Source organism: Pseudophryne corroboree, chromosome 2 (assembly GCF_028390025.1).
Source record: "Pseudophryne corroboree isolate aPseCor3 chromosome 2, aPseCor3.hap2, whole genome shotgun sequence".
In the NCBI taxonomy this organism is placed as follows: domain Eukaryota; kingdom Metazoa; phylum Chordata; class Amphibia; order Anura; family Myobatrachidae; genus Pseudophryne; species Pseudophryne corroboree.
The window spans coordinates 665,803,164-665,826,944 of NC_086445.1; the positions used below are offsets into that span (position 1 = coordinate 665,803,164).

The 23,781-nt window shown below is 42.7% G+C and overlaps 1 long non-coding RNA gene and 1 pseudogene across 1 annotated transcript in view; both read right to left on the minus strand.

Annotated features, from left to right (window-relative positions):
* The window catches only part of LOC135042776 (uncharacterized), a 254,693-nt gene that overhangs the window by 133,845 nt on the left and 97,067 nt on the right, over nucleotides 1–23,781 (minus strand). The gene's annotated exons all lie outside the window — the stretch shown is intronic.
* Nucleotides 12,569–12,687, minus strand: LOC135051935 (5S ribosomal RNA; annotated as a pseudogene).

Consider the following 23,781-nt stretch of genomic DNA (forward strand, 5'->3'; position numbering starts at 1 on the left):
ACCCCACTCCGGTGGGGACTCGTCTACTAATTTTAAGTTAGTCCGGGAATAGACTAGGACCTGTGAGTTATTTATATAATCCAAATGGGGACATTCTGAGTTACAGATGTTTCCCCTCACTGTTTTTTCTAATAGATCTTACCATTTCCCTTCTGGAAGGGGAGGTAGTACGCGACGCCATACAGAGGTGCGTCAGGTTTAGGGCATTATCCTGCTGTCCCTGTAAAAAAAAAAAAAAAAAGACTAAGAGATTTACATGCGTTGTTCTCCGCATTCAGATTACCTGGATGGATATCCAGGATTGTTTTTGCCATTTTAACCAGAGTGATGGCAGTATGATGGTTTTCTTTCCATAGTAAGAGCCATTGTTATTCTGTACTGAGACGCTCTCCTGATTAAGGCGAGGTCAAGAAACAAGTGGTGCAAATCGTTGTTTCTCTCTGATTGTTCTTCAACACAGGGAATGGCTGTTGTTCCCAACGACACAGATGTCGGAGGTGGGTATCAGAGTAGTTACTGACCGGTTAAGGTTATGTGTTTTTCCTGAGGAAAGAGGTTTGAGGATCCAGAGGATCCAGAGTCAGATCAGGTTTGCTGTGACAATCCATCAATATGTTCCGTTAATGAAACAGATGGGTGCGGCCTAAGAGGCCTTTTTGGTGAGCAGGTCAAATGCTAGAGTGGTTTTCAAGGGACCAGTTGGAAATGTGGTCCGGGATCCAGGATTAGATCCTGGTGTCCATGCATGCAGATCTCCGAAGCTGGGGAGCAGTCCTTGCAAGGGACGTATTTCCAGAGGGAAAGGTCAAGCTGGAAAGCTTGTCTGCAATAAGCTTTCTTGAATTAAGAGCTATTTTCGACGAACATATTCTTCGTGATCTGCCCGTGTTAGTTCTGTCAGACGACTTGACAGCAGTGGCTTAAGTAAGCGGAACAAGGAGCAAAGCGGCAATGGCAGAAGATGCAAAAGTTTGCCGCTGGGTGGAAAGACTGGTAAACGCTATATTAGCAGTCTTCGTTCCGGAGGGAAACGACGGAGAAATAGATTTCCTCTGCTGACGCGATCTCCATCCGGGAGAAATACAGTCGTCATCGAGAAGTTTTCACAGAAGTGACAAGTCTTTGAGGAGTGTCGCAATTGGACATGTTGGCATCTCGCCTCAACGAGAGGCCTCAGGGATATTGTTCCAGGTCAAGGGACACTCAAGCTATAGCAGTGGATGCCCTCGTGACACCGTGGGTGTTTTCAGTCGGTCTATGTGTCCTCTCCGCTTTCACTCTTTCTGAAGGTGATAAATGTAAGAAGAACAAGGGTTCAGGCGATCCTCTTTGCTCCGGTCTAGCCAAGAAGGGCTTGGTATCCAGTTTTTCATGATTTACTCATAGAAGATCCCTGGCCTCTTCCTCTATGTGAGGAACTGTTACAGCAAGATCAGGGCGTGTATCAAGACTTACCGCGGCTGCGTCTGACGGCGTGGTGGTTGAATGCCATATCCTAGCCCGAAAGGGTGTTCCCAGTGAAGTCATTTCCTCACTTCTTCAGGTTAGAAAAGAAGTAACGGCAAAGCCTTACCACCGTAGTTGGAGTAACTATGTGTCTTGGTGTGAATCCAAGAAGGCTCCTACGGAAGACTTTCAGCTGGGTCGCTCTTATCCATGCTTTGCAAGCCGGTGTGGATGCAGGCCTAAAGTTAGGCTCCATTTCAGTGCAGTTTTGGCCTTATAAATTTTCTTTAAAAAAAAAAAAAGGGAATTGGCCACCTTTCCGGAAGTTCAGACTTTCGTGAAAGGAGTACTGCACATCCACCCTCCATTTGTGCCCCATTGGCACCATGGGACCTTGACGTGGTGCTGCGTTACTTGTGTCACATTGATTGGAACCTTTAGGAAAGGTTGTGTTAAAATTTCTCTCTCGAAGAGTGGTCATGCTATTGACATTGGCGTCCGCAACGCGGGTGTCGGAATTAGCGGCTTTGTCTCACAAGAGCCCCTGTTGGATCTTCCATGTAGATAGAGCGGAATTGAGAACTCGGATAATAGCTCTGCCAAAAGTTGTTTCTGTGTGTCGCAGAAACCAGCCTATTTTTATGCCTGTGGTTATTTAAGCATTGGCTGATTCAAATTCTCTCGATGTAGTCGGGGCTTTGAATATTTATGTCGCCAATTTGGCTCAGATTGGGGAAACATAGGCTGTTTGTCCGGTATGCTCCCAGCATGATTGGGGCGCCTGCGTCTATGCAGTCTGTTACACGCTGGATCTGTGATACGATTGGGCGTGCTCGTTCTACGGCTGGATTGCCGTTACCAAAGTGGTGTAGACCCATTCTACTAGGAAGATGGGCTCTTCTTGGGCGGATGCCCGAGGAGTCTCGGCGGTTCAACTTTGCCGAGCAGCTACTTGGTCGGGTTCAAACACTTTTGCTAAGATCTACACGTTTGATACCCTGGCTGATGGGGACCTCATGTTTGCTCAATCGGTGCTGCAGAGTCGTCTGCACTCTCCCGCCCGGTCTGGAGCTTTGGTATAAACCCCATGGTCCTTACGGAGTCCCCAGCATCCTCTAGGATGTATGAGAAAATAGGATTTTAGTACCTACCGGTAAATCCTTTTCTCTTAGTCCGTAGAGGATGCCAGGCGCCCGTCCCAGTGCGTACTGTATCTGCTGTTATTGATTATGCTTACACTCTTGTGGTGTTTCTTTTCAGTCAGGCTGTTGCTGACGTTGTTCATGCCATGGCATGCGGTATCTTATTATTGGTTGTGTTGACACACTGGTTGTGTTACATATTATCGCAGCATATGGCTGTATTTTTTCATGCCTTTGGCTGGTGTTCTATTGAATGCCACGTTCTGCGGTAGGTTCGTGGTGTGAGCTGCTATGACACTCACCGTGTTTAAACAATAAATTCTTTCCTCGAAATGTCCGTCTCCCTGGGCACAGTTTTCTAACTGAGGTCTGGAGGAGGGGCATAGAGGGAGGAGCCAGTTCACACCCATTCAAAGTCTTATAGTGTGCCCATGTCTCCTGCGGATCCCGTCTATACCCCATGGTCCTTACGGAGTCCCCAGCATCCTCTACGGACTAAGAGAAAATAATTTACCGGTAGGTACTAAAATCCTATTATTTTGAACAGTGAAATCATTTAAGAACACAACAATGAGTTTATTTACAAAAAATTGACATTAACATAAATTTTGTCACTCTTCCATTCAATCAATATTATTATTTTGTTATCTAAAAATCAATTTAGTACAAATATTAAAAAGCATTATTTTGTGGCACAAAATTAATTTCAGGACTTAAAATAACCTGCCAAGTTTGTAAAAAAAAAAGATTTTTTTGCGTTTAAAGAATGGTGTACTCAACCAACGTTGTTCACAAGTTACTTACATATATTGTTACATAATACAGATGAAATACATAATTTATGTCAATGAATATATGGAATTTAAAGTTTTCTCTATTTTCATTTTCATCAATGGGAACAGTACATTCTGTTTACAAATAGTGTATGAATGCTTTACAACAAGTTTACATACCTGTACAGGTATAAAATTTCCAGGACACCTTGCTGCTGAGCCAGTCCATCAAAGCACATCGAGAACAATGGGGTATATTTACTAAGGTCCCGATTTTGACCGAGATGCCGTTTTTTCTTCAAAGTGTCATTTCGGTAATTTACTAAGCAAAAATCTCGGCAGTGATGAGGGCATTCGTAATATTTTGGAAGTCTTAGGAAAAAATCACGAATCAATACACCATCGGTAAAATACGCCTGCAATTTGGTAGAAATCGGTAATTTACTAAAAAGTGCAAATCACAAACACTGCCGACAATAGCCAAACACTGCCGTGCAGAAATACAATTCGTGAAAAAGTGCTAAAAAAAAAACAGACCTGCTTTTTTATCCCGTGTTTGGATAGGCATGCACGGATCCATGAGATCCGTGCATGTTTATCAGTGGGAAGGGGATGGGAAAGTGTTTATTTTTTGAAAAAAAATTGCGTGGGGTCCCCCCTCCTAAGCCAAACCAGCCTCGGGCTCTTTGAGCCGATCCTGGTTGCAAAAATTATGGTAAAAAAAATAATAGAGGTTCCCCCATATTTAAACAACCAGCACCGGGCTCTGCGCCTGGTCCTGGTTCCAAATATACGGGGGACAAAAAGCGTAGGGGTCCCCCGTATTTCTGAAACCAGCACCGGGCTCCACTAGCCAGATACATAATGCCACAGCCGGGGGACACTTTTATATAGGTCCCGGCGGCCCTGGCATTACATAACCAAGTAGTCACCCCTGGCCGGGGTACCCTGGAGGAGTGGGGACCCCTTCAATCAAGGGGTCCCCCCCTCCAGCCACCCAAGGACCAGGGGTGAAGCCCGAGGCTGTCCCCCCCATCCAAGGGCTGCTGAAGGGAGGCTGATAGCCGTTGTGTAAAAAAATGAATATTGTTTTTAGTAGCAGTACTACAAGTCCCAGCAAGCCTCCCCCGCAAGCTGGTACTTGGAGAACCACAAGTACCAGCATGCGGAGGAAAACCGGGCCCACTGGTACCTGTAGTACTACTACTAAAAAAATACCCCAATAAAAACATAAGACACACACCTTGAAAGTATAACTTTAATGCATACATACACACCTCCATATACACATACTTACCTTATGTTCACACGAGGGTCGGTCCTCTTCTCCATGTAGAATCCATAGTGTACCTGTGGAAAAAATTATACTCACAAAATCCAGTGTAGAAGCCTCTTCTTCTTGTAATCCATTTGTAATCCAGGTACTTGTCAAAATAAAAAAACGGACACCCGACCTCGCACTGAAAGGGGCCCCATGTTTTCACATGGGACCCCTTTCCCCGAATGCCAGAAACCCCCTCTGACTAATGTCTAAGAGGGTTCCATCAGCCAATCAGGGAACGCCACGTTGTGGCATCCTCCTGATCGGCTGTGTGCTCCTGTACTGTATGACAGGCGGCACACGGCAGTGTTACAATGTAGAGCCTATGCGCTCTATTGTAACCAATGGTGAGAACTTTGTGGTATTGTATCACTGCCGTGTGCTGCCTGTCCTATACTATGTTAAAATCATCATGGTGAGATGTTTGGTAAACTGTGCCATAGTGTTTTTTTGTATTTAAAATATTCCTATCCAGTAAACATGTATGTACAGCAACACATAATACAAATACATGGTAAAATTACATATAGAAAAACAACATTTTTATTTATAAAATGTTTTGCTAGGAAAAAATGCATTTTGAATTTTGCTGGGTAAACACTTAAAGATATATCTGCAGATCAATTGACACCCATAGAGTGGGAATAGATCCGAGCCCGCAGCGTGCCGAGTGCAGCAAGCAAGCAAGGTAACTCTTTGCGCTCGCCCCGCTGCCGGCATTCTGTCAGGCGTTAAATCATACTAAATCCTTTTAGAATATGGAATCAGTATTTTAAAATTTCATAGACTGCAGGTAAACAGACTCTGGCAGATTATTCCAGACACATGATGCCTTGTAGACAAATTTAAAAATATAATAATGTTTACTGAATTTAGAAACCATAGGCAAGCTTCTGGAAGTGAATATGAGGTACAAAGTGGTGTTTGCTGCAGTGGTGAGGAATTAGGACAGATAATTGGGCAACTTGTCTAGAAAATTCACCTGGATTCCAGAAACAACCAACCAATTTTTGCTAGTATGTTGTAAGTACTGTAGATAAAGTGCTAAACAAGAAAGTGGATTGTGTTGTAGAGATGATCTAATTTGTCTCGACCATAAACATCCAGTAGTGTATTAATAGTAATTGTATAGAGTAGGCCAAGTTATAAATATATTTTGGATATTATGATTTTTATATGTAAATGGTATATTTAAAATAGGAATTTGTAAGTACTGTACTAAAAGATAGTGATATTTTAAAGACAAAAAATAAAGACATACAAAAATTAAATTAAAAAGAAAGTGCACGTAAAAAAGTATTTATTACTTTAAGCAAAATTCAGGATTATCCATCTGCATAACTAATTTTTGTTTATTGAAATGTGAACCCCACCGTATTATTAGCTTTTAATCATGCTCCAATTACTGTATGTTTAGATGTGGAAGCCTAATTGCTTTTAATTAACAATTAACCCTTAGTATGCCAAGGGGGGTCTTCTGAGGACCCCAGAATGTTATTTTTTGTGATCCTGCCATATCTATAACTATTTTACTCCTGATTTTTTTATGTGTCCCGCATCAAATTAAGATAAATGCTGTGTAATTAGGCTTATAAAATGTTCTTTCAAAAAAAGTAAATAATAAAAAACACAATTGGGGTCCCACCGGGAAACCACTTGGTATACTACATTACAAATGCAGAACATTGTTCTAATAGTTCTTTACAGATTCTGAAGGTTGTAAATTTAGAAAAATGGCCCGACGACTACAGTCAGAAGATGTAATTCTTCAGATGCTGGATGACTGTGATGTGAGTGACCCAGAAGATGTCTTGAACGAATCTGATGACGAATTTATTCCACGAGGAGATGCGTCAGAATCGGAATACAATCATGAAGTGAATCCTGAAGAAAGTGACATTGCCAGCGCATTATCTGATGTGGATTCCATTATCTGATGTGGATTCGGATGAAGATGATGAGTTCATTGCAAAATCAGGAAGAGTGTGGAGATGTTCGGTGCCCCCGGTTACTCGCCGTCGCCTGTAGTGATGGCAATACATGAATAGTGATGTATTGTTACCGTAGTAAAATGATATAACCTTTTTACAAGAATATACAGTATCCAATCGGATGTAAAAATGTACACACTGTAATGAAGAATATATGGCTTTTATTTAACTACTCTTGAAATAAATAAACAAAATATTTTATGCTAACTGTCGTAGCCTTAATAGAACGTATCCCGTCAGAAACCCCCAAAAAATAATTTTACTAAGTTACCGCATCAGTTGAGAATTTAGACAAAAAAACGTGGGGTCCTCTGAAGACCCCAGCTTGGTAAAGTACGTTGACGAGGTAGGCTTGGTATATTAAGGGTTAAAAAAGACAAACACAGACATACACTATATGTTGATAAGTTTATTTCACTATCATTTATTTATATTTTTATATGTATATGATATATGGCTGTTATATCTATTTGGACAAATGTTGTTTCTAAGGTTAATAGATAACCACTGGGCATACAAGAGTTAATTTAATTAACTAATACAGAGAGAGACTTTCCTATTAAACCACTTAACTGACAATTTTTTTTCCAGAAACCACTCAGAAATTATTGTTTTTTTTTAATGAGTGAATTAGGTGAAGAACATGTAAATGATTTTAGTAAAAAAACATGTAAATTATTTTAGCAAAAAAAAAGAAAGATAAAACAAACATCGGAACATCGGTTGGCACCATCAGAACGTCGGGAACATTGGAAACATTGTGTCAATCACAACTTTAATTTTAACAGCCAGGATAGCCGCCAGGTACACAGGGGGGCTTGGGGTAGTTATCTTTGCACTTCTACAGTGGATGCTATTGTCTGCAACTGCTGGGTGGGGTTTCCTGCTGTGCTGCCTGATCAGCAGTGATTGGCAGCACGGCAAACACTGAGTGAGGGTGCAGGAAGGAAGAGGACTTTCCGGTCCCTCTGAAAGCAGCAGCAGAGGGAAGTTTCTCTTCCCTGCAGCTGAAAACACTGTGTATCTGACTGGTCGCATCCTGTGCGTCAGGTCAGATAAGGCACTTGCTTGTGTAGTCACTTCTGATGAGACCATACCAGGCAAGTGGTTAATGAAGTTATGTAGTTGACAGGGCTTTCAGCTTGAAAAAGTCCAAAGTGGTGGACGAAAAACATTGCTGCCCTGATATTTGAGCATTGTGTATGATGTACAAAGATGCTGTACCAGCTCAATGTAATGCGATTAGGACACTTTGACTGTGACTTACATGGACTAACAAGCAGCTTTATGTTTTTAGACGCTGGTGCTATTACTATGTTCGTGTGACTAAGGAGCCGCTGCGACCATGGATATAGATGCGACCCATGTACAAAGATGCTGTACCAGCTCCGGTTTCCTATACTAACATAGTAACATAGTTAGTGAAGTTGAAAAAAGACAAGTTGTCCATCGAGTTCAACCTATGTTTTGATCCTATACTGTTACGAATGAACCAAAGTATACCTGTAGTAGCTCAATACAATATTTTTAAATGTTATATCCCTGGATTTCTTTATCAGTTAGAAATGTATCCAATCCATTTTTACACTCAATTACTGAGTCCGCCATTACAACCTTTTCTGGCAAGGTATTCCACGTCTGAGGAAGCCGCCGAGTACCCGGAAGCGGAGAGGCGAAGAAACGCGATCAGGCTGCAATCTCTTTGAATCAGCGCTCACTGCTAGCTGCGTCCTTTGCTGTGGACATTCGACACACTGGCACAAAAGCTGATAAAGGGAGGAAGGAGAGGGAGTGCTCCCCGGCTTGTAAGTCCTTGTTGGATCCTTTTGCTCATCAGTTGTAAACAGTTATAAACATTGGTCTCCGTTATGTAAAGCCCCCGCAAATTGCTAAGCACGGGAGGTAGGAGTTAAACTTCCAGAAACACCTGAGGAATTACGCTCATTTTATTGGATCCAAATATCAATGGACTAACTTGTTAATATGAATGGATGACTAATATTAACAGTGAGCAAGACTGCATGCCCTTTTATTGTAAGTCTATTAATTGACTAACACCTGATTTTTTATCATACTTATTGGTGACTATTTTTTAAACTTGTTATTCTATGTATACTATATGGTCATATATGCTCTGTTTGTGAAATTAAATATATATATATATATTTTTTTTTTAAACATATGAATGCGACTGGACAGCGCTTCCTATTAAAACTTCAGTTTTAAATATTTTGATTGCTTGCTACAAGGGCTTTCTGCAATAGCCCGTATTAGGAGGCTGCAGCCCAGTCCCAGATTTACATTTGCCAGCAGTTTAAGGATTGGGCGCCAAGTATTTTTTGTTTATTTTGTATTCTAGATCCTTACTGCCCTTATTGTGAAGAACCCCCTCCTTCGTTGGGTATTACATTTTTTCTCTTCTAACCTCAGAGAGTGTCCGCGTGTGTTTTGTATGGGTCTCCTAATAAACAAATCGCCTGAAAGCTCCATGTATTGTCCCTTTATGTATTTATATATATATTGATAATGTCTCCTCTTAGATGCCTTTTTTCAAGTGTGAACATATTTCACCTGGTAAGCCTCTCTTTGCATTCCAGCATCTCTAACCCCCTTATCAATTTAGTTGCTCGTCTCTCGACCCTTTTGAGCTCTAAGATATCTTTTTTATATTGTGATGCCCAAAATTGTACACAAAATATTTAAGATGTGGCCGTACCAGTGATTTATATAATGGTACGATTACACTTTCGTCCCTTGTTTCAATTCCCCGTTTTATGCAGGCTAAAACCTTATTTGCCTTTGCTGCAATCTGACATTGTAGACTGTTGTTAAATTTATTATCAATGTGCACCCCCAGATCTTTTTCTAAAACAGTATCTCCTAAAATCTCTCCATTTAATTTGTAGGATGCATGGTTATTTATAGTTCCGAGTTGCATGACTTTACATTTATCTATATTAAATCTCATTCTCCATTTAGATGCCCAAAGCTCCAGTTTAAATAGGTCATTCTGTAGGGACTCTGAATCCTTGTCTGAGTTAATTATCCTACATAGTTTAGTATCATCTGCAAAAATTGATACCGTGCTTTCCAGGCCTATTTCTAGGTCATTAATAAACATATTGAACAGTAGAGGTCCGAGTACTGACTTTTGCGGTATTCCACCGAATACAGTGGCCCAGTTGGAGAACATCCCATTAACCATAACTCGCTGTTCCCTGTTATCCAGCCATTTACTTACCCAAGTACATACTGTACGATGTTTCCTATGCCGGGCTCTTTTAGTTTGAAAATCAGTCTCTTGTGAGGCACTGTATCGTAGGATTTGCAAAATCTAAATAGACCACATCTACTGCATTGCCCCGGTCAAGATTATCGCTCACTTTTTCGTAGTATTTATTTATTTATTAACAGTTTCTTATATAGCGCAGTAAATTCCGTTGCGCTTTACAATTGGAAATAACAATGATATAACAAAACTGGGTAATAACAAACAGTCATAGAGGTAGGAAGGCCCTGCTCGCAAGCTTACAATCTATAGGGAAATAGGCATGTATACACAAGAATCGGTGCTATCTATTGCATAGTTGTCCGCCAGATTGCAAAGGTTCTTGGTGGGCTAAATGATAAGGTCATACAGCAATGATGAACCGGGGTCGAGCGGAAGGGAGAGTGAAGAATGAGAAGAAATGTGAGGATATGTGTGGACTGTGCAGAGTGGATGCAATTTGATAGGAAGGTTTATGAAAGTTATGTGGGCGTTTCTGGAATTTGATATGCTTGCCTAAAGAGGTGAGTTTTCAGCGAATGCTTGAAGGTTTGGAGACTAGAGGAGAGTCTTATTGTGCATGGTAGAGCATTCCACAGAGTGGGTGCAGCCCAATGAAAGTCCTGCAATCGTGAGTGGGAGCGAGTAATGAGTGTGGATAAGAGATGCAGGTCTTGTGAAGAGCGAAGAGGTCAGATATTTTGAGATAAGCGAAGTGACGTACGTTGGTGTAGTTTGGTTAATGGCCTTGTGTTTAAGTAAAAGTATTTTATATTGAATACGGTAGTGACTGACAGAGTGGATCTGCAGACGATCAACGTCTAGCGAGGAAGATTAGCCTCGCAGCTGCATTCAGAATGGATTGTAGTGGTGAGAGTCTCGTTTTGGGAAGACCAGTTAGGAGACTATTGCAATAATCAATGCGGGAGATAATGAGAGCATGGATCAGAGTTTTAGCAGTGTCTTGTGTAAGGTATGTTCATATTTTGGATGTTTTTTAGATGCCTGTAACATGATCTTGAGACAGATTGAATGTGGGGAACAAAGGACAGATCAGAGTCAAGGATGACACCTAGGCAGCGAGCTTGTGGGGTAGGGTAGATAGTTTTCAACAGTGATAGAGATATCGGTTTGGTACCTACTATTGGCCAGTGGAAATATAATTAACTCTGTCTTTGAAATATTAAGTTTGAGGTGGCGAGATATCATCCAAGATGAAATGGCAGAAAGGCATTCAGTGACACGACCCAGAAAAGATAGGGACAAATCAGGGGTGGATAGGTAGATTTGAGCATCATCTGCATACAGATGATACTGAAATTCAAAAGAGCTGATTAGTTTACCAAGATATGAGGTATAGATAAAGAAAAGCAGAAGACCCAAGACTGAGCCTTGTGGTACTCCAACTGAAAGAGGTAGCGAAGAGGAGGTAGATTCAGAGAAGTGAACACTGAAGGAGCGATTAGATAGGATAGGAACCAAGAAAGGGCTGTGTCTTTAAAACCTAGGGATTGTAGTGTTTGTATGTGAAGAGAGTGGTCAACAGTGTCAAATGCAGTAGATAGATCTAGAAGAATAAGTAGTGAGTAATGGCCTTTAGACTTCATAGTGACCAAATCATTAACTACTTTAGTCAGTGCTGTCTCTGTGAAGTGTTGGGAATGGAAGCCTGACTGAAGTGGGTCCAATAAAGTGTGTGAGTTAAGAAAGTGTGGGAGTCGAGTGTAGGCAAGACTCTCAAATAGCTTAGAGAGACAAGGGAGCTGAGAGATAGGGCGGTAGCTTGCGAGAGCGTTAGGGTCAGAATTTTGTTTTTTCAAAATGGGAGTAATCACTGCATGCTTGAAAAGTGAAGGAAAAATACCAGTAGAGAGAGAGAGAAATTACAGATGTTAATTAAGATAGGGATGAGCACCAAAGACAGAGCTTTACTTATTTGTGAGGGTAAAGGATCAAGAGTAGAGGTAGTAGAGAAGCAGGATGAGAAGAGTGATGATACTTCATCTTCATTTGTGGGATCAAATGAAGAGAGAGTGCCAGAGGGTTCAGGTAAAGAATGAAGCAGGTCACTGGCTGCCAAAGAGCATACCATTTCATCTCAGATCTTATCAATCTTCTTCTTGAAGTAGGAATTATAGTGTACAAAGAAAAAAGAAAGACTCTATGTTGGGGCACACTTGATGGATATGACATATGTTAAAACTTAACTTTTATTATGGTTAATCATAAAAGAACAATGGACACAGACTTACATACAAAAAAACAGTCACCTTAGGTGGGGTTGATTGGTATTAGTATAAGGGGCTGAGATGCCCCAAGTTGACACCAAGCAAATTGCTAAGTGTACATAACCAATTCCAGTACGCCTCTGGTGAAAAATATTAAAATCTAAGATATGTATAATATCTTAGTATATCAGGAGTGTAATATTGTTATGGAGGAAAATGATTTTCAATAATGGTAGATATACTCCTTGATAATGGCTCCCTTGGTATTTGTAATGGTTGTGCTATTAAAGCTTCTTTCTCTGGTAGGTGGTCTTGCAAAATTGTAGTTATAATTGGTAGAATAGGTATAGAGTTAAGGCCAATGTTTTCTCCACCACTTCTGCTGCTTGTTGATGATTGGAGCTACTGCACCTGATATTCCAAGGTAGTCACCTGACCTTGTACTGATCAGGCCTGTCACTGCTTTGCTTCCAAGATCAGACGGATTTGGGCGTAGCCAGTGAAGTATGGCAGTAGTAATATGATTAAAACAAATAAGAGAGCGTGTGGTTTCCGCATTTATACCAAGTAGAGAGCTTCTGCTGTCCCACTGATCTGCCCCAAGTCCCTGTTACAGTTGCATTGCAGGGAACTTGATATCTGGCAGTGGATGAGTGGGTTCTGTCAAAGTCAGAAAAATATCCCTATACATGCTGCCATATTTGCACCTCACGCTGGTCCGCGCTGCGCATGCGTGCGCTTTCCCGTGATAGCGCATACTCGCTGATGCGTGCACCCGCTCGCATCGGTATGCGTATTTACGGTAAAGAGTATGTAGTCGTAGCGTGCGACCCAATCGTTACATATTTCCACAATTAACGTAGTTTATAGATCATGGTCCCTTTGATAGATTCTGAAAGTTTGGTTAATATAGAATGTCTCTGAACGGAGGGATCCCTCTTTGTATTGTAGGAAGGGTCTAACAGGAGTCATACAGTAGTGTTTGGTACCCATCGGAAGAGTATTTAAATAGCAATATTCCGGTGTTGGTTTGGAGCGTATTAATCGCTCGTGCGAATAGTTATGGACATAAGAAGTTTATGTCCATTACTATTATTTACTCTTACTCAGGTATGCGGCGGGAAACCCAGTTTCCCACCCACCTGAGCTGATTGAAATCGTCACAGCCCACCTGTATGAATTACCCAATGACCTTTTGTTATGATGCGAAGCCGAATTCCTGTGTCCAATGGACGACAAGATTGTAGGGACCATTAGATTGCATTGTGTGTGGGGCATAAATAGGCAGGCCGACCACATCCAGCTCTCACTCTTCAACGGTTCTCATTGCTGAAAATCGGGTGCTGGATGTCCAGGCGCATGCGATCGTTTCCCCTTGTGCGTAAGTTTTTCTCCGTGATCATATTGTCTTACTGTGAGCCATCTCTCTCATCTCATCTCATCTCTCTCTCTCTCTCTCTCTCTCTACTCTTTCTCCCATATTTTCCTTAAAGTATCTCGAATTGTATTGTATTGTATTTATAGTGTAGTTATTTGGTTAGGAAGTCTCTGTTATATTGTAGTGTATCATTTGTACTGTGATTCCTTTTTACAAGCATATTAGTTATAATACATTTAATAGGCTTTGGACCCTAAACAATTATCTGTGTATTTTCTCATAGTGTTAAGTGTTCACAGAGCGTCGGTGACGCTCAAGCAGCTTTGTAGTTAATCAGGTTACACCAGGTTGCACTTACACACTGTCTCTACATAAAGGTATATTGTGTATCTCATTGTTAAAGGTATAGATATCAAGGTATAGCGTTGTGAGCGTCTGCGCCGCTGGTGATCTCCTCGTGGTCTCGAGCGTCCGCTACGCCATAGCGAATCATTACGTTTGTCTGTAGCCAATAGTGTGCCAGTCTGTGATCTCTGGGCCGTGAGCGAACGCGACGCTTGAGCGTCTCGCCTACGGCTGAGCGATCGTTACGCAACTTACGTACCCTTACGGTACTTCTTAAGTAAACAGCGTATAGTGTTCTTAGACCTCATAAAGGGTTATATATATACGATAAATAGATTCAGCTTTATCAATTGGCGGCTCGTCCTGTCCTTCACATATCTGCACTAGGTAGATCAGCAGACATTATCCCCCAGCAAAGGGTGGGAGGTTGTCTCGCAGTGCTGACGGGATAAGCGTCTGCTTCACTTAGATAAAGAGTGCTGAAGGAATCCGGGAACCGGAGGTAAGAACAAAACGCTTGTGTCTTTTAAAAAAAAAACTGTTTATTTGTCTTCTGTCTTGCGTACACACGCACGCATACATATATCTGCATTTCTTTTTCATTTTCGTATATCACCATCCTGTTTGCCAATTTTATAGTTGATAGAAAAGTGCTAAAAGAGACTTGCTGTTATTTTATAGTTTAAGAATAGAGGTAATAGTTAAAAGTGTAGAGAAACACACAGGTTTGCCTGGGAGATAAGGCAAAGCCAGTGGGGTACGCGGTAGATGATCAGGGATCGTCTACATTGATAAAAGTTTATTGTGTTACGGTGGATCTTTGCATTGCGTACACGTGTCTCTAACAAAGACTAGCGTACGCAATCCAAAGGCCGACGCACGCAGCGTACATTACGCAACGGAGCGTCCGGTTACGCCCACGTAGCTCAAATCACGAAAAGTTGAATTTTAGCGCAAAGCGATAATTAACGCAAAGGCGATAGTTAGCGCTAAGCGGTAAATAGCGCAAAAGGCGATAAATAACGCAAGTCTACTTTTGGAAAATCTGAAATTTAGTTTAACAGATCCTGCTCCTAATTGGTAACACAGCTGGGCTGAAGAAAATTTCTGCGCAGAAATAGATATTGAAACGAAAGTGTACATGTGTTGAGTGAGTGTGTTTTTATCACATAAGAGGTTGAACCAAAAAGAAATCGGGTACTCGTAAGGGACATACGTGTAAGTGACATATACGGTGGCTAGGGAGGCATCCCTGGTTAAACATAATATTTGAGCATTAGAGTATAGCGGACCAGTACAAGACCAGGAGGTCAGACCAGGAGGTCGTACAGACAAGACCAGGAGGTCATAAGGAGACAAAGAGGTCCGCTATAAAGGTAAGAGGCACAACCCCGGGGGTTGGTGCAAAACCCATATAGGCCATATAAGCTCTGGCTGAAGGAATTCGCAGCCGAAATTTTCGATTCCACTGATCTCTCAGTACATAACAGGTAGTGCTTATGTACTGAACGATTGTACCGCACGTCATTGTGTGCATTAGTAAACCTGACTAGTATCATTTTGCGTACAAAAGTCATAAACGCTAGTTGTACATTCTGACGTGATTTGTGTAATTTTTTATTTTTGAAGGGAAGTTCGCTGGTCACTCAGGAACTATCTAACAACCCCACCTTTACTGGAAAGAGTAAGTGTCCTGCGGGTAACCCTCATATGTTCCAGTAAACAGAAGGTTTCTGGTAGGGCCCTGTATCGAGTACGCCAGCACCATATCGGTGTGATCAGGTCGTATTGGTCGAGGTGGGCGAGTGAGTGGGGTACTCGGTAAACAGCCACCGCCGGCCTATTTTGAATAATTTGGTTTGCTGTAAGGGTTCGCTGAAGACCGTGATATAAAGATCAAAGGAGTAGTAAGCAACACCTGCAGATTATGGGGGCCAGTTGTTCAGGTAGGGGGCGATCAACCTCGGTTCGGGTTGATTCAGAGAACCGACCAGTCGGGTCGGCAAGGTACATCATGTGTGAGAAATACGGAAGTCACACAGAGGTTTTATGTGATGAATGGGAGAGAATGACTGTACAAGACAGGGAGAAATTCCCAAGAATAGGTAGCTTCAGTCCAGAAGTGTTACAAAATTTAAGGAGGAGGATATGTCTCATAAAATCAACGAAGAGACGAATCCAGCATCATGATTATTTACAGTTATGGCAACAGGAAGGTGAGATACAGAGAGGTTTGGCTCTGGCTGCGGGATCTGGGGCAGTCAGGAAACTGATAGCCACAGCCCCGCCTCCACCATACATTGCAGGAGAGAAGTTGATTGCGGAGAAAAACGCACTGGGGCGTAAAACACAAACTCTTAGCAACCCTGTAAATGTTAATGATGTTAACCAAGTAACCCATACAATTATTGACCCGTGCAAGTTGTACCCTGTTCTGAACTTTCCTCAGGAGTGTGATCAAGAAGACGATTCGGCAACAATTTCAGCGCTCTCTCTAGCGGCCACCATATCAGAAACCACAGTAGGAACTGCACCACTCACGAGATTAGTGAAGGCCCCTAGCGGAGGGATAGGTGAGGTCGTGTCAACGGGTAAGTACGGCACCATGCATTATACTGAAACAATTTCACCACAAGCTGTAGAATCTACACAGAATGAGGTTGTTAGAGTTAACCCTGTTAGAGTAATAGCAGTTCCCAATGGGAAAACAGATGCATCAGGAGCCACTCCCATAAGGAACATTGCCATGTACACTCCATTTTCCCGAATGGAATTAAGAACCATAGTGTCCGAATTTCCTGACCCCAGGAAAGACTTAGTTGCTAGCCAAAAATACATCAGGGATCTAGGGAACACTGTAGAGCCCAACAACAAAGATTGGCAGATACTGCTAAGAGCTTGTTTACCTTCAAATGTCGACTCAGTTCAATTCTTGGCTGATTGTGGACTAGATAAAGATGTGCCGCTTTCAGATGTGTACAACAAAGATAACGTAAAAAGGATAAATTTACAGCTAAAGGAGTATTTCCCAGCCGTTGTTAAATGGAACAAAATATTCTCCATTAGACAAAAAGAGTCCGAAACGGCAACAGAATATTTTCACCGGGCACTATTAGAAATGGCAAAATACACTGGTATAGAAGACATTAGGACCAACCCAAACCACCAAGAAGTAGCAGTATCTGTACTGATGGATGGTTTAAAGGAAACATTAAAGGCTAGGGTACAGACCACGCAACCATGTTGGCGAGGTCTGTCAGTGTCCACTTTGAGAGAGGCTGCTATTGATCACGACAGAAACATCACCAGGCACAGAGAATCGCAAAGTGATAAGTTAATGTCAGTAAGTATACAGGCGCTGACCACAAAGCAGCCTGCGTATGTACCATCGAATCCTGTAAGTAAGTCAACTGAAATAACTTGTTATTCCTGTAACAGACAGGGACACTATGCACGAGACTGTAGAACAAAGAGTGTACAAAGATCTTTTCAACCCCCTAGACAACGACACAACACAAGACATTGGGAGCAGGGTCCACAGAGGCGGAGTTTTGAGCCACATACAGGGGAAACAAAAAGATACCCCCCGAACAGAGATTGGCATGCCTCTGGTAGTTCCCAGCTAACTCCCTCACAAGTAGTTGCTGCCAGCGGGATTCAGGGAGGTCAGCATACCCAATAGGGGTGTGGCCATACCTGTAATCTGCAGCCGGTTAAATTGATTGCCAGTCTTGGAAGTGAACCAGAGATTGCAATCAATGTAGCTGGTAAAACTTTAAACTTTCTTGTAGACACAGGGGCGGCCAAGTCAGTGATAAATTCGACAGTGGGCATGAGAACCACTGGTAGGACCATTCCAGCCATGGGAGTAACAGGAGTAGTCCAGCATTACCCTGTTAGCAAACCAGCCGAGATTACAATAGGGCCTTTGCATACCAAGCATTCCTTCTTGCTGGCTGCATCGGCACCAACCAATCTCCTGGGAAGAGACCTACTATGTAAAATGGGGTGCGTCATTTATTGTACTTCTGAAGGTGTATTCTTGGACATACCTGAGAATCACGCTCAGGAAGTACGAGACATGTTAGACTCCCCGTCAAAATTAATGTCACATACCACTATGACAAATAGGACTCCCTCCCAAGTAGAAGAGATGACATCTCAAATACCAGAGTCACTTTGGACAAAAGACGGACAGGACACTGGATTAATGGCAAACGTAGCTCCAGTAGTTGTACAAGTAAAAGATGGTAGGATAGCTCCAAAAATCCCACAGTATCCTCTGAAGCCAGAGGTGGAGTTAGGAGTTTTCCCAGTAATAGAGCGCTTGCTACAACAGGGCATTCTGGTAAGAACGTCCAGCACTGCTAATAGTCCCATCTTCCCTGTGAAAAAGAGTGGGGGGAGGGGTTACCGGCTAGTGCAGGATCTAAGGGGGATTAACAAAATAGTTGAGAGTCAGTTCCCCGTAGTGCCAAATCCAGCTGTCATCCTAATGCAAATCCCTCCCACTGCGAAATTTTTCACTGTTATTGACCTCTGCTCCGCTTTCTTTTCGGTACCTCTGCACCCTGACAGCCAATATTTGTTTGCATTCACATACAGAGGAGTCCAATACACGTGGACTCGCTTACCCCAAGGTTTCATAGATAGTCCAAGTATATTTTCTCAGGCTTTGCATGATTGTTTACAGTCTTTCCAACCAGAGAGTGGATCAGTATTGATACAGTATGTGGATGATTTACTACTGTGTTCTGATTCATTGGAAGCATCCCTGAAGGATACGAAACAGCTCGTTTCATCTTTCAGACACAGGACACAAGGTTTCCAAAGACAAGTTGCAATTATGCCAAACTAAGGTAAAATATTTGGGACACTGTCTAACACAAGGACTGAGACACCTGACCGCTGATAGAATCCAAGCAATTAGAGACATGACTCTACCACAAACCCAGCAACAGATCAGAACGTTTTTAGGAATGTGTGGGTATTGCCGTAATTGGATCCCAGGGTTTTCCATATTGGCGCTACCTTTGCAGGAAATGGTCTCCTCAAACAAACCTGATAGGATTTCGCATACCGACGAATCCGAAACAGCATTTGAGAGACTCAAACAGTGCCTAACGCAGGCGCCAGCACTAGGTATGCCAGACTATGGGAAACCCTTTGAACTATACGGAACAGAAAGTGCTGGTTGCGCAGCAGGTGTACTAACCCAAAAACACGGTGATGCCAGCAGGCCAGTTGCATACTACAGCGCTCAGCTAGACACGGTAGCGCGATCCCTCCCCACATGCTTGCGAAGCGTTGCTGCAATAGCATTGCTAGTAACAAAAAGCGAAGATGTCGTGCTAGGCCACAACCTCACAATCCATACACCACATGCAGTGTCAGCCTTATTGAATTCTGCCCAAACCAGACACGTCTCATCAGCGAGGTTTACAAGATGGGAATTGGCGCTAATGGCCCCAGTAAACATCACCATAAGGAGATGCAGTGCATTAAATCCTGCAACATATCTCCCAGGTGTGCCTGGTCATGCACAAAGGGTGGAAGGTGAGAGTGCTGGGGAAGGAGGATTTAATACAAAGGAAGATACACATGATTGTATGGAATATTTGACCCAAAATTTTACCGCAAGGCCTGACATCAGTGACAATCCACTGGAAGATGCAGAACTCACGTTCTACACGGACGGTAGTTGTCACAGACAGTCAGACTCGGGAGACTTGTGTACTGGATACGCAGTCGTAGATGACCAAGACACCATAGAAGCGGAACCGCTAGGCCCACCTCACTCAGCCCAGGTTGCCGAACTGGTCGCCCTAACCAGAGCATGTGAATTGGCTAAGGGTAAGTCAGCCAATATCTACACCGATTCTAGATACGCATTCGGGGTAGTCCATGATTTCGGAGCCCTATGGCGCCTCAGAAATTTCATGACGGCAGCTGGTACACCGATAGCGCATGCAGCTCACATAAAAAGGCTTCTAACAGCGATACAGGAACCCGACAGAGTGGCTGTTATCAAATGTAAAGCACACACATATAGTCAAGACCCAGTATCACTTGGTAACAGCCGAGCAGACGAAGCTGCTAAGTTAGCAGCTGCTACCCCCATACCGACAGACACCACACAACTGATGGTATTCAATACCATCAACACACAGAAGTTGTGTGAAATGCAGAATTTGTGTTCCGCACAGGAAAGAGCAGTCTGGAAGGCAAAGGGATATGGCCAGGAGTCCTCAGGGCTCTGGACGGATGGACATGGTAAACCAGTGGCCCCCAGAACATATCTTCCATGTCTGGCTGAAGCAGCTCACGGGCTGACTCATCTAGGCAAGGAGGGGATGTGCAAATTGGTAAGAGCATACTGGTGCGCCCCAGGATTCTCCTCTCATGCGAGTAAAAGAGCAATGTCATGCCTTACCTGTCTGAGAAAGAATATTGGAAAGGCAATACCTACAGAACCATCCCATATCCCACCTGCCGGCGGCCCTTTTCAGATAATACAAATTGACTTCATTCAATTACCCCCATGTCGGAATTTGAAATATGTACTTGTTTGTATAGATGTTTTCTCGAATTGGGTCGAAGCATTTCCAGCGGCTACAAATACCGCTATGTTTACAGCTAAGAAAATTGTGCAGGAATTTGTATGTAGATATGGTATCCCTAGAATAATCGAAAGTGATAGGGGTACCCATTTTACAGGTGATGTCTTTCAAGGAATGTGTAAGTTGATGGGAATTGATAGCAAGCTGCACACTCCGTACCGTCCACAGGCGAGTGCGAAGGTCGAAAGAGTGAACAGCACGATTAAAAATAAATTGAGTAAAGTAATGGCAGAGACAGGATTGACATGGCCAGAAGCTTTACCCATTGTTTTGTATAGCATCAGAACCACTCCCAGGTCCCCTCTTAATCTGTCCCCTTTTGAAATCTTGTTTGGTCGACAACCGCATGTCATGATTAACCCTCAGGATGATTTGAAATGTAACAATGAAGTAACTGTAAAGTACTTAATTAACATGAGTAAACAGTTGAGGAATCAAAATGAGAATCTGAAGTTGGTGATTCCTGATCTACCTGATAGTAATTGTCATGACATTGAACCTGGGGATTAGGTAATGATACGAAATTTTCTACGCTCAGGTTGTCTTATTGATAGATGGGAAGGACCATACCAGGTCTTATTGACTAGCACCACAGCATTGAAGGTTGCTGAGAGAGAGACTTGGGTCCATTCATCCCACTGCAAAAAGGTTGCTGATCCAGAGAAGTCCCGTGATAAGGAACAGACGGTAGAGGTTGTATCACTGGAGTGTCTGTTCCAGGAGGACTGAGGCGGCACCTGAGCCTTGAAGACCGAAAGCAGTTGTCGACTCCCCAATCCCTTTTATTGTTTTTCTCCACTTCCCATCCCCTCTCCCTTGAAATTTCTTTTTCCCCCTTCTCATTCTTCTCCATTTCCTCCTCAAAGATGGACTTGCCCCAAGAGACTGTGATCCGGATTTTCCTGTTAACCATGATGTTGACTAGAGCAGTCTGTTCCGGCGAGAGTACCATGGAGGTCGAGAGAGGTTCTGGAATGGGTTCCGATTATGATGATGAAGGCGTAGTTTTCCAAGATCAACCTAACCAACAAGCAAAGGCGAGTATCAGAAAACGATCCGATAGAAGAAATTGTGATGGATTGTTAGCTGAAGAAAACTGTATCTGCAGGCTTTGTAACAACTTGGTTGAGGATGGGTGCATAAAGAAATGCCAATCCAGTTTTAATATCCATATGGACCGGCATCCATTGAGTGATTATCACTCCTTAGTGGGTAATGTATTAAACAAAACAGATTGTTGGGTATGCTCTCAAGTACCTCAGGGTCATAGCAAATCAGGGCTAGTACCATTTCCTTTAACGATAGGGGAGGTACTTGAGTTAAATGGTGGGAGACCGGTGGACAGGAGGTTTAATATCTCCAGCCCTCCTAGTTTGAAGCTCCACCAATACCATGTGGATAGGTCCCTCTTATGTTTCAACCTCTCCAATCCCCGACAGCCGGGAAATTGGGAAGTGTCATGGAGCAACCTGACCATGACCTTCTCGCATAGAGCAGATAGAATGCCTACAGATACAGAGCTTGTACGCCACATAGCCAGTAGAGGAAAATCTTTCAGGTATAGATATACCTTAGGAAACAGGATTACTAGAGTTGGAGAAGTATCACCAGGATACTGTGCACATATCGTACAACCCGATACGTGTATTAAGCAGATGGAAGAATTAGGGTCAGGAGATTTCACCTGGAAGGTATGTAATATGGTAATGTCCTACTCCGTCCCATATGTTCTCCCCGATGATGCTTATTTCATATGCGGGAGAAAGGCATACAAGTGGCTTGCCCCAAACTCTGAAGGATTGTGTTATATTGGAAAAGTATTGCCTGAAGTGATGACTGTAACTCATGATAAAATGAAAGACATACACCGTGGTGCCCAAGCTCCTTATACTCACACTCATTACGAGCACCGAGTTAAAAGACAACTGTCAGAAAGATTAGAGCATCCGGCCTCTGATCTGATCCATGAATCCACCGGGATTCAGGTTCTGGTGGCGTTAGATTTCACTCGCACCGCTCGAGGAGTGATGAATTATAGATACATTTCCGCACTCGCCAATTTGTTAGATAATATCACTGAAATGTATGATGACACGTTTAGATACACTGGAAGAGAACTCCAAGCTTATAAAACAGAACTGGTACAGCATAGAATGGTTCTTAATTACCTCACAGCAGTGACAGGCGGATATTGTGTTACATTGGCAACACAGTACGGCGTGAAGTGTTGCACGTATATCACAAATAGCACCGAGGATCCGGTCGAGGTCATAGACCAAAAGATGGACGATATTCTCCAATTGAAGTGGGAATTTCGCCAAAAACACAATCTCACTCTTGCTGCTGTAGGTAATGAGCTGACTGGTTGGGTGTCATGGTTGAACCCGCGAAATTGGTTCTCCGGTTTGGGAGACTGGGCTCAAGGAGTCATAATGGATGTTGGAAAGTTTCTCCTATGTATTTTAGGTGTCGTTATATCTATTGGATTGATATTTAGATGCGGGCAGGCTTTAATGAGGTGCAAACAAAGTACAAGAGTGATGAGTTTGAGGAGGAAACTGTAATTAACCTGGATTTGATTTATGACCCAATGATAGAAACCAGGATGTGATGAAAATGCGATTATACGGTCCGTTTCTTTCACCTGTTTTTCTGCTTTTCTCCAAGATAACAAGACCCCCTTGGACGAGGAAGTTGACGAGACGCTATACAGACAACGGATGGACCAAAGAAAGAGTTTTGACCACTTGAGAAATGGACACTTGATGAACTTTGCCATGGATCCCCAGTTTCCCTAGTATTTTTAAACTCACGCTAGCCCAACATTTTTTGTAAATCTGATGGCACTGACAAAGCTTGTTGCTCATGCCTAAGGAGCAAAACAGCGCAAAGAAGACGACTTTCAACTGATACCGAACAAAACTTCGACGACAGATGTACATTTACCTGACATAGAATATCATTGCATTTTCCATAAGTGTTCTTCATCTTCATCTCTACAACCCTCAGGTAATAACACACATAGTATAGGGAATACAGGCACAGATATCAGCAATCACATATTCCCCCATTCATGTATCATCAACTAAAATGTGCTCCCCATTTTGTTCAAAAAAAAAAAACCGAAAAGAGCTCGGTAAAGTTTGACAGCCCATCCACAGACCTGTACCGCAGGATAAGAAGGAATTCAAATGTATACTTCGCAATACCTCGAAGCTTGATTTACAACACGTACGGCACGATGATACATGACCCCCCAAACATGGACT